Source organism: Megalopta genalis, chromosome 7 (genome assembly GCF_051020955.1).
Source record: "Megalopta genalis isolate 19385.01 chromosome 7, iyMegGena1_principal, whole genome shotgun sequence".
In the NCBI taxonomy this organism is placed as follows: domain Eukaryota; kingdom Metazoa; phylum Arthropoda; class Insecta; order Hymenoptera; family Halictidae; genus Megalopta; species Megalopta genalis.
This window is the reverse complement of record NC_135019.1, coordinates 8,734,428-8,746,853: the sequence shown is the minus strand read 5'-3', so window position 1 is coordinate 8,746,853 and position 12,426 is coordinate 8,734,428. Positions and strand designations below refer to the sequence as shown.

Below are 12,426 nucleotides of genomic sequence, written 5' to 3'. Positions count from 1 at the left end.
CTTATACCGCCAGTTAAAGAACACGAAAAATTTCATAAATATCAAGTATTTTACTTACTCAATTTATAATTCAACGATTAAATTGCGTGATATCGTTTACTTTGTTAAGAAATTAAGAAGACATAATACATATTAGCGTAACAATTAATTTTGGAAAGTCAAAAGTTCACTCTTTATTTTTTCACTTATTACTTAAGATAATTAAATGAAGTAAAAGCGAGAATGAAGCAGCAAACTAGCTTCGTTTAGGATATTCTTTCAAAATTTCTGATTTCAGAACACATTTTCTACATTTTCGTTTTAACCCCAGGTAACGAAGTTGAAAAAATCAAAAAACATCATTTTTGAATTTTTCTATCGTTTCAAGCAATCGCAATGCAACAACATTTTTGAATACTCATCCTCTAGAAAATTAGACGATCTAACACCTCAAAAAAATTCTAGTCATTTGGACGAATTTTAAAAAAATTATTCCGCTCGTGAAGGTGTTAACATACTCTTCGACGCGAGTGTAGACATGGATGTCGCGGCAGTCAAAGCGTCGAAGTACAATAAAACCGTGGGAAAAAATCGCAGAACAACTGTTGAGACGGCAATCTAAAGAGGAGACTTCCCTTTGTACGATCGCATAAACACCACTGCTGAAGAAAATGTTTTAAGCTCCGTAGAATCGATCGAACTTGCAAAATATCAAAAGTGTGCCTTCAGATCGAGACTTTAGTTTTCCAATGAGTTTTCCAGCAGATTGGAATCATCGTAAAAATAATTGTAACGATATGAAAGCATAGACTCCGCCCATCGAAACGAGCATAATCCGAGCGTCGTAAGATTTTTCCCCCGAAAGTTGCAGAAGTCGAAAGATCTGATCGTCGGGGATTCGTTAGTGGTTGGATGATGGCTCATCGAAATGAAGGACGCCGTGGGCTCTCTTAAATATGAATTTTCATTTATTTTTCACTTTTGAGTAAGGCGTGGAAGCTACCGAAGACGGACAACACCTTCTGGCTAAAACGTCTTCACCCCGTTCCTAGTTACATCTATCGGGTGTACTCGTTACAACGTGCCGGCGGTTCGCCGCATTCGATATACGCCGTCATTATCCGTGAACCGTCTCTCTCCGAAATCCTCGTCTCTCTATTCCCCCTCCGCAGTCTCTCCACTCGTCGTTCCAGCGATTCGCTTCTCTCTTTTTACAGGTTCGATTAAAAACATCGTTATTGCCAAAAGATCGATACGCAGTGCCCGCTGGCGGTCGCATCCGCTTACAAAGATCGTCCAACGCAACCGGACACTAGAATCGAGGGATCCTACCGCCTCTCGAGCCACGAAATTAATCTACTGGCTCCGTAATAAACCACCCCGACGCCTCCCGATCGCAATCTCCGCGTCGATGTTCCCCGCGAACTTTCAAGATTCCGATCCGAAAAGGAATCTCCGACGCGCGGCGAGTTTCGCCGCGAGTTTCGTGCGCCGCGTCGCCGGTGTTTAAAATTTGAAAATAATCGACGTGCGAGCGGATCGCGAAACGCCGCGGTGCCCGTTCGCGAGTTCATTATGAAAATATACCGAACAACGGGACAGTTTCGACGGCTGTAGTGTCTCGTCCGCTGGCAAGATGCTACCGCGTCGCCAGCTGTGGTTCGTTCTCCGATCGACGACACGTGCTACGAGTGTACATTACATAATTGTCTAATTACGGCCCGGGGGCCGGCAGCCGCGAAAACTCTGCCGCGGTTCCGCCTGGAAATACGCTCGGAAACGCGAGCTTATTTCGCCTCGGTCGGGGAACGCGGCGCTGGGAAATCGGGCCGCGAACTTCGCTACGTGAAATTTTCATCGCGCTCCGCTCTCGGTTGGGAAAGATTTCCAGTTAGCTGCGCGAAGTACGAACTCGTCGAACTGCTCCGATTCGCGACGGTACGAACACTTTGGTCGCTGCCTTACATTTAACTCGATGAAACGTTCAATAAAATGCGCGCAGCGTCGTTGAATTTCCGCTTCTTCAGAGGCTCCGGCGAAGAGTGTTATTGCTCGCCCGACAAATTTATCGTGAACGTAATTTCGAATAACGTTAATTTATCGTTAATTTATACAGCGTTTCTTTCGCTCGACTCTCTTTATCATTTTGACACGTGCGGATTACATTTTAACACGCAAGTCAAGAAATATTCGCGAATGCGACTTACGTATGATTCTAAATCGCTAAAATAACGCTAAACACATTTCGTTTTGAAGTTGCTGAAATTACGGAAAAGAAATTCTTTCGTGGCGTGACGTTTCAAGAAACACAATCTCGACGTTCTTACAAAGCATCACAGGTTAGTTATTGTTAGAGCTCGATAGGTTTAGCGTTACGGATCATTCGCGCACCGATTATATCCGTGCTAAGTAAAATTTCAGTGTCACTGAGTTAGCTCGAAGATAGACAGCGTCTTTCAACCGATGTTTCGAACGCAATTTTATCCGAATAACGTTTCGCATAAAATCTCGATCGAATGATACACCGAATAACCTCTTCGAATAAAATTTTATTCAAACGATACATCGAATAAATTCTTCGAATAAAATTTTATCCGAACGATACGTCGAATAAATTCTTCGAATAAATTTCACGAATGCAATCGTATCCGTTATTCGTTATTCCAATAAAATATGCCCAACTCTGTCGGACACTTTATAAAACTCCTAGAAGAGCATAGAAAATCCGGTCCGCTCTAAACAGCGCTGCTCTGGCGCAGCAATTTCAGCGATTCCAAATTGAGTGATGCATTCGAAAGATTCTCAACCGTGATTCCTCAGCGCGCGGCTCGTTCGGCCAAGGTATTATCGGGCCCCGAAGGGCCCAGAGGGGTCGAAACGACCCGGGACTTTCAGTCCTCCGCAAAAATCTCGCAGAATCGGCAGTCTCGCGGCTGCCACGGGCCAGGGCTGGAATCGCCGCAAATCGCGATTGCGGCGGAGCGCGTCAGGAACATTCGGCGATCCTGCTACGCTCACAGGTCCTGTGGACGGTGTCCTGGTTACAAAAGGATCGCTTTCCTTTCACGGACGCGTGGCGGCGAAGCGGGGAGGGCTGTCGTCGGGGGGCAGGCCGCCGATAATCGAAACATAGCCGGGAGACGCGAATCGATCGAAAACGATTCGGATTCGCTCGTCGAACTCGCGACCGGCGCCGGCGTCGCGACGCGCGCGTTCCGTCGAGCTCTCCCTCTCCCTCTCTCTTCCTCTCTTTTTCTCTCTCGTTCAAGTCCCGTTTTGTTTCCGGGCGAGCGAGCATCGGGACACACAATCCCCGAGGAAGCCGATCGCTGGAAAACGCTCGCTTTGTTTTTCCTTTTGTTTCGCTTTGTCTCGTTCCGCCGTTGGCCTTCCTTTATCCCGCCGCCCCCGCGATCATTCTTGATCGCCGTTGGACGCGAACTGGGCCCTTTGTCAGTCCGTCTATTCCCTGCTGTCGACGCTTGTCCCGCGATAAACCGAACACCGTTTTGTAACCGTTAGACCGCGATTCTTCGCGCGAATTCGATTCTCCGGACGCGCTGCAAACGCTGCCTTTCTCCGGCAGAGCGATCGGTTCGCTGAGTTAGAAGTGAACTTCCCTTTGGGAAGAGAGCATTTGCGAGAAAAATTCGTTCCGCGATCTTTTCAGCTTTGTTCCGAGGCGGTTCGATCTTCTGCTTCCCGGTGGATCGCTGATGCGCGGAGCTCTAGCGATACGAATTCGTTGATCGCTGCCTGGGTCGAGCTTTTCGTGGAGCATTAGCGAAGGTTACTGCGAATCATTTTACGTTTATTCGTGACGGTGTGCTGTGCTAATTCAGGACAAGCGTCCGCCGAAACGAATCGTCGGACCGCGGATTTAAGGCTGAAACGGTAGACACGTGTTTGTGTCATTTGAAACAGCACGTAAAAGGTCCAACAATGTCAAAATAATCTAATCAATTGACCGCGGATTTTCTGCGTGTACGGTGAAAACGAGTCGATGCTATTTAAAACAGCGTTCGCAATTTGGTAAAGACAAAAACTCGCGGAAGTCCCACGAAGTCAAAATAACGTAATTTAATTGACCGCGGATTTCACGCATTTATGACAGAAGCGAGCAGCTGAAATATAAAATTCCGAGGACAATAAAATGTAATGATATAGTTACACTTTTTAAACTAATTGATATTATTAAAAGAAATAATTTATTCTTTTTCGATTGCCGTCTTGGAAAATGTTAATTCTCCGTAAAAGATACGCGATTTGACTAATCAATGAAACTGAAACTAGAAGACAATAGTGGAGACAATACCAGAAAATAGAAAACTGGAAAGATTAGAAATCATTGCAATTGACTTAGATCATTTTAATTTTGCAAGGGGTATCCGCAGTCCCCGAATAGCAATTTCAGCGACAGCTTTGCGTAGCTTCCGTGATTTTCAGACGGTGCGGACCTTCGACTGTTATTATTCGACGATCAAGGGCAGAACGGGACAGAAACGGGATGTTTTCCGCTGGAACTTTTCGTTCCTCGCAGGACTTTCCGCTAAGAAACTCGACGGGACGAGCAACGGAAGACCGTTTCCCATCGGGCAGATGAAAATCGGGGCTGCTCTCGGAACTTAGCCCGCCGGAAAAATCGCAACAGAGTCCTTCAAAGTCCATCAAAGCGGCGAACGATACTCGCTCGTCCTCCGCCGGCCTTCCTCGCTCCGCCTTGAACCCTTATTAACCCTCGCCTGGCGGACTCAGGGTCCGCGCTGACTCATACAATGTTTATGTTTACGTATACCGTGAAACGTAGTCGCGGCTAGCATCGCGATTGACTTATTATCCCCACTCTCGCCCAGACTCCGTGAGACGACAGTCGTCGTGTGTCGCGTAAAAACGTTCCCAGTCGTTATTGGAACGTGGAATGATAATAAATATACGCAAAAATGCGAAAATCGGCAGATACATATATGCAATACACGTAAACAAAATAGTATTTTATGCATTACCTGTAATTACAACGACTAAGAAATAATTTACAAATAATATATAGCAAATCTTCGATCAAACCTTATACATCCAAATTCGAATTAACGAAATCCAGACTTGGGTCTGCACGGACCCTGAGCCCGCCGCTCGCGGTCATGAACGGTCCGCCGCGCGAGGGTTAAAGTTATTACACGTCGCTTCGGAAAAATTGGCAGTACGTTAGTGAATTGAAAGACTCATTATCATGTTCTTTGCTTCCCCCTCGATCGCTGGAAACCGACCCTCTCGCTGGATCTCTGATCTCGTGACACGGCGCGATGCTCGACACCGAAGAAAAATTCCCTAATATGTGAAGAGCTGAAATTTTGGTGTTACGAGGCGTCGGATAAAGAAGCGAATTATCGCCGAAAATTTCGGTAAATATCGCATACTTCCAAAATAGTATCTGCATGGGAAAGAGACAAACTTGACGAGTTATTAGCGGATTACGTAAAGTTCTAAAGAATTGCATTAAATTATATTAACGATGACTTGTTTGTAGTTTCGTGCAGCCGTCGCGACCATCATAATCCAGTTAAAGGTTAATTGGCATTCGTTGTAAAGTATAGCAAAGCCGCCGAAGAAATTTTCTCCCTTTGTTTGCTAATTCCGGACGCCGCGCAAAGATTCGCTGCGCGGTTGTTTGCAGAGCAACAGAATGTTGAATCTGCACGGTTCTCGGTTCACTTTTAACCCGACAGAAACTACAATACGAGGACCGTGCGTTTACTTTGTGATTTAGTCGCAGAATCGTCCGAAGTTTCGCAGTCTAATTATTACTTCGCAGTTTCAGAGGACGAAACCGTGCACACTCGGCCCAAAAACCAGTGGCGAGAGGCGGAATGTCTCAGGGTGCTTTCCCGATACTTAGATACTGGAAATAGTTTGCTCGTCATCGCCACGAAATTCTGTTAATTTGACCTGTCACTGGGCGAGTTTCGGAAACTCGCGCGAACGAGCGTTTCTCGGCGGAGCATTTACCGTGCAGAAATTTCGAAGCATTTCATTCATTTCTCGCTTTGTACTTCGAGGCGGGGCTCCGAAAGATCTTCCTACGGAACAGACGGCGTTCTTTTCACAGTACAGACGATCCAATAGATCGTATAAATAAAAACAGAAAATTAAACGGAGCCAAATCCGTGTACTTCGAGCACCGTCGCAAGTGTCACGAGACTCGTCTCCCATTTCCCGTTGTCCTCGGAGAATCGTCTGCACAGCGAGTTCCTACAACTATCTCTCTTTTCTGTACATCGCAGAAGCAAATGATCTTCGAAACAGTCGGCAATTAGATCGCTAAGATCCAGCGATATCAAAGGCCGAAGTCCAGCGACCGAGGCCACGCACGCCGACGAATTTGACAATCGCGGAGCTCGATAGAGTCCGATCGACTTCCGGCGCAGACCGGAAGCAAAGGCGCGACTACACGCCAAGAACCAGAGACTAATTAGTTTCGGTAACTAGACTTGAAGTTGCTCACACGCACGCTGCTAGCCTGCTCTTTCTCGTTTCCTTCCGGTCTCGCCTGGTTTTCCTGGCGCGACCCGGAGCGACAAGATGGCGGTCCGGAGCTTAGCCATTCTTCTTGGTTAACGGGCGCCGTTTACGCTGTCTGTTTCGCGTCGCGGCAGAACAACGGCAGATAGAGAGAAAAAACAAGAAATGGCGAATTGATGGCGACCGGTCGATCCGGTCCACTTAAGAAGCCGGAACGGATAACGCGATCCCCGGTTTCAAAACTCCGGCCGCCAGTTTGCCTCTCGACTACGCTCTAGCCTTTCACCTCTTGCTCTCTCTCTCTCTCTCTCTCTCTCTCTCTCTCTCTCTCTCTCTCTCTCGTGTTCAACATCGCTCCCCCATCTTTCTCCTCGCCGGGAAAAACTTTCGTCCGGATTTTTCATCCCTTCTCCCACCGTTTTCTCCCTCCGTTCCTCTTTGAACGCGATGACGCGATCTGCAGCTGGTCGGACGCCAAAGCGGCCGACACACATTATTCTCGAATATCTCTCTACGATCATATAATATAATAATCTTCTTTGCTCTTTTATTTACTTAATAATCGCGTTTACGTCTTTTTTTTTATCCACATCGCCCAAGAGCCGCCGAGCACCGTCTACACACTCGAGTCGCGTTTTTCATTCTTCCCGGCACGCTTTTTCTCGATCTCTCGTTTCCTCGTTCTCCCTTTCGGCGAAACCGTTTTTCCGACGCGATAACACTCGGCCGGTTTTCTAGCTCGACGCCCCCTCGAACGCCGTTTTCCTTTGTCTCGCGGCCGGATTACCTGTTGTTTTTAATAAACCCCGGCAATCCTGATACTCGTGCGCGCCCGGCGCAAATTGCCCGACGATTCTCCGCGTAAATTCAATCGCCGCGTCGTCGTCCCGTCGTTTTGTGCTCGATACGGCGAGGGAAACGATTGTCGCAAACTGTGAAGCTTTCCGCGAGGAAAACGTTTGGATGGTAAAAGTACCTGTTACGGAACGCCGCTGAATTGTGACCCCCTCCTTGAAACAGTAGCACAAACGATACAATGAGAAACAGATAGAGAGCCTAAGAAAGTCGATGTAAAAATTCTATCCCATATTTTTCGACATTGTTCTTCGTAAATTCGCTCGCGCGAATACTCTTGTGGAACAATGATCCGTAAGGGGAAACGTTTATTCGAATAAACGGGTGTTTCTACGAATGAACATACTGTGAACACATTGTGTACTTCGGTTTCATCGTTGTCCCGATCTACGAAACACCGGGACCACGGTACGAAAACGGTGTTCCCTAATAGATACATGCTCGCGCTTTACTTAGCTTACTCGTATTACTTTTTATTCATATTAAATGAATATTTTAAGATTCATTACGTTATCTAGAAACATCGATCTACCGAACAGTAGTATAAATATTTGACAACAACACACGTTTCAGTTGTAATAAAATCGACGATATTTTAATATATCCCCCTGCAAAAGCGTTCCACGATAGGTACTTTCACCTCATCGATCGCGTTTAACTGCTGCCGGCGACCTTTTAACAGTACTCGATATGATTCGCAGCTATTCTTTAATCGATTTTACACAATAGCGAGTTTAATCGTCGTAGGAAGATTTTGATACATTCGTTCGTCGTGACGAATAACGATGCACCGTAAAGTGTCGGTTTAATATCCCTAAGGTAAAGGAACGACATCGTCGAAGTCTTACACGTTACAAAATAGAGACGTCCCCCCGTTCGGAAAACTCGCAGGAAAGTCCACAGTCTGCCAATTAACGACGCTCTCTTGTTAAAACAATTTCCCGAACGAAACTTACCAGCGTGCTCGCGCGGCCCCTAAAATCCGATTTATTTCAGCGCGAGAACGAATTTCTTCGGACAGCGTAGCTGGTCGGTTTCTCGAGCAAACAACGATCCGTTCGATGCACTGTATTCATCCGCGGACCGGAAATGCTTAAAGAAAGCAAGTATTTCCCCCAAAGTGTTCTGAATTTCCTAACTCGCCGTTGGCGGAATATTAATTTCCGGAGAGAATCGAGTAAAAAGCGGGGAGCAGTTATTTACAGAGAGAGAGATGCGGCGAAAAGAGTTCCGCCCTTAAAGAGTGGCAGACACTTGGAAATTAGAGTGAAAGCTCTCGAGAAGCTCGGGGAAGACGATGGCTCGGCGTCTCGAAGGGATTTTTGTCTCCCACGCACTCAGGCACGCATTCTAGTTTGAAAGTTGATTTAGAATTTATTTTATTGCGCGACGCGAGGGTGCTGCAAGTATCCGTGTGTCTCTCTCTGCGTGTATGTATCGCTGTCCCGAGTGTATTCGTTTGTTTGCTTGTGTGTATGTATTGTGTGTATGTGTGTGTATGTGTGCGTGGGTGTGTGTTCTGTATTTAGGTGAACTTTTACACGTGGAATTCTCTCTTATTCGCTCGTCCACGCGTTCGTACGTGTCCACACGTAACCGTGTACATGTACTTTTTACCATTATAATATATCTTTATGTATATATGTATATGTATATATATATATATATAATATATCCCTTCTTTTTTTTTATTTGCAATTATAATATAATATATATATATCCTCTCTCTTTATCATCTTTGTTCGTCCTCGCACGTTAGATCGTTTACAATTAATTACAAAGTTAATTACAGATAACACGAGACTCCCCATGCCGGCTCCACGATTATTTACAGCGAACAACGAACGGCGTCGGGACGCCGATCAAAAATTAAAAGCGTCGCTTTCTCTCTCGCGACGGACGCGAAATTCTGGACGAGCCGTTTCGATCCTCGATCCCTCGATCCTCCCCCGATCGATCGATCGATCGAATTATTTATACATGATTTTAAAGCAGATCTTGAAACTGCTTCTCGGCGATATTTCTGTTTCCCTTCCGCTTCAATTCGACGCGTTAATTAAAGCAATCTTTTTATATGAATTCAGACCGCGCGCAACATTACTCTTGCACTCTGTTCGTTCGTTCGTCTGCGATAATTCACGGTCGCATCTCGGCGCGACCGTCGCGCGTAAAACAAAAGCGAGAAGACCATTTGTCTCTGACGCAACGTATCGCCTCCGATGCCTGCCGGCTGCAATTTATTTATTTATTTACAATAATTCACGGACGAGCTTCCGCGAGACTGTCACGCTGGAAACCGTTGTTTCGCTGGCAAAACATATTGCTCCGCGCTTTCGTTCGCAATCGTTTCTTCTCGCGTTCGCTGTGCCACGATCGACGAGGAAAAAGCGATCGAGAAGGGGAGGATCGAGGATCCAGGATCGACGCGGCTCGCCGATCGGCGCGGTCGACGACTTATCGGCTAGGGAAACGAAAGTGAAAGAAAAATCGGGACTCTCGTCGAGGGAGTACCTCTTTTTTTTTGTTTTGAAAGAACGAGGGCATTATCTTACGTCTATTTAGAGTACCAAGTTACGTGGATCCCTATAGGACGCGTTCTCCTCTCGCTGAAATCGACGGACACGTCCCCTATCGATCTCTCGCGAGCTAGCGTCCTCCCTCCGGCCACGCTCCGGCCGTTCTTCGGCCACCCTCCCAAAACCCACCGCACCCCGAGGGAACCCGAGGAAAATCGATTACACGCGGACAGACGACTCCGAACCCTTGCTCGGGGTCTCATCGCCGTTTCGTTTTTACGAGCTCGATCGTAAAGCCTTCCGCCAATTTCCTCCGTCCCACCCTCTTCCCCTAGTTTTCCTCGCCATCACCTACCTCTCGTCGCTGTCCTTAAAGATTATCGGTTGCTTAGTTAAACCTAGCGAGTTAAGAGACTCGATTGAAGAGCGGCGCCGATCGATCCGCGTGTCGTCGCTGGCTGCCGAGGACCCATCGGTGATCAGACCGGCGCCGATGGGATGGGACCGTGTCCAATTTGAGCTCGCGAACCCGGCATCGTCGGTCTCGATCCCGTTCCACGGGTTCGGAATGCCGAAACCGCCGGTCTAACACGACGACTCGTCCGGTCGCCGGAGATAAAACTTCTGATCGACCCTTGTCGCTGCGCCGTTTTATTCGTTCGCCGAGTTTAATCTCGGTAGAAATTGCGTTGACTAATTGAAGGAGATTTTACACGTTCTGTATCGATGATTGAAGCGTTTACAAGTGACCACAATTGTCTCGGGCGATCGCCGATTGTAAATATTATTGTGGAAATTAAAGATCGTCAAGTTTCGGGCATCGATTTGTCGTTATTGCTACGGGTGCAATCGTGCGAATGAAACATCGTGATACAGTCTATCCGGGCTCTTTTGAAAGCTCGAAGCCACTACTTTTACACCCCATGGCTGATTTTTGAAAAGAAGCTTTTTATATCGTGTGCCGGGAAGAGAAACGAAGACGTTACTCCTTCTCAGGAATTTTACACATTTTCATTTTTCATTCATATTTTTATTTTTCGTCGATGAAAAATTATTTTCGTGAGAGTGAAGCTAGAATCGGATTAAAGATCGAAGTTTCCTCTTTGCAACGAGCTCTCGAAATCTATTGCACGATTTTTCCACGCCGATTTATCGCAATTTAGAAAGCGCGCTGTCATTGGAACAACACAAGATGCTCGCATAATCGCGCACAGTGATTAGTACACTTAACTGGAGCACCGATAACAAATCCATACCCAGAAAATACAGTTAAATCGCAAACATAACAGCGCGAAGAACGTATCACCGCCTCCTATACTTATTTATCTATAAATAACCACGGTGTATCGGACAACTCGAATTGAAGCAACAATAAACTCGGACCGTAACTGTCTATTATCTTTACCGCACCTGTTGCGTACAAGACAAACACGTCGAACCGAATGAAAGAATAAATCCCGACGGACAAGGGATGTCCATCGAAAAATTCCAACCGCTTGCAATTGTCTACCGAGTTAGTCCCGAAGAAATATCTCAGCGCCGAGCAGTCCGAAAAATTAGTTAAGCAGCCGAACCGCGATTTCGAATGGATAAACTTCGAGGAAGAAAAGCTTGGTTCGACTGCGACGAAGAGGATGGATCGTGTCGTGATTTGAGAACGCCTGGATCGCCGGGTTCGCGAGCGGAACAGGTGGATCAAGGTGTGCAGGCTTGTGTGCGTGCATGAACGAATCATCGTCCTCGAAAACGCGGCGAGCTCCGGCTGCAGAGTCGATCGGGACGCGTTTCCTCTTCGTCTTCCTCGTCTAGATCCCGCCGGAATGCTTGCTCTTCGAGGACGAGCGGCTTCCGTCCTCCTCGAGGACGTCATGGATCCTAGATCCATGGACTTCTGGACCGCCGAACGCTCTTCGAACCTCTTCGGGAACGTTCTGCGTGCGATGATCGCGCGTCCGTCTCTCTCTTTCACTCTTTTCGTTACTGAAATTATAAATCGGCGTGCTTTCGCTGTACCTTCGGAAGACCCGTGATCTTCGTTGCTCCGGATCGGGACGCTCGATCGTCGGAGATTTTCTATACGCTCCCGTCGTCTTTTTCCGAGGGAACACGCTAGTCGAGATTGTGGCCGGGATTCCGAGTTATGAATTCCTAGGCTCCCTTTTCTCTGTTGACTTTCAATCTCCTACGCGGCCGAGCTTCCATCAATTCGCAAGTGTTTTCCCAAGGAAAACCGTCGATATTCCCTTCTGGATTCAGCCGATCCAACGGGCCTTGATTTATTCCGGGAATCCGATCCGGCCGCGACCATAAATCACTACGCTAAAACCAGTTTTTTCCTTCGTTTGCCCTCGCGTCTCTTCCTATTACGGTTTTTTTCTTTCGCTGTTTTCGTTATTCGAGGCTTTCTTTTCTCTTTCCGCGATTGCTATTAACGCTTCGGCAACTCCTTCGAAGATCGGAGACCGATGATCTAGGATTCATTAACGAGATGCTCGATAACGATTTCATTCGTAAACTGACAGCAGACTGCGAATCAGATCTGGACGTTCTCAGAAATTTT

General features: G+C 46.9%; 1 protein-coding gene across 3 annotated transcripts in view; it reads right to left on the bottom strand.

Annotated features, from left to right (window-relative positions):
- Nucleotides 1–924: 924 nt before the first annotated feature.
- The window catches only part of Shal (potassium voltage-gated channel protein Shal), a 263,748-nt gene continuing 252,246 nt past the window's right edge, over nt 925–12,426 (bottom strand). For all 3 annotated transcript variants that reach the window (XM_033485501.2, XM_033485502.2, XM_033485503.2), the window contains one exon: nt 925–11,846. The gene's annotated coding sequence lies outside the window, so the exon portion shown is untranslated. The remainder of the gene's footprint in view (nt 11,847–12,426) is intronic.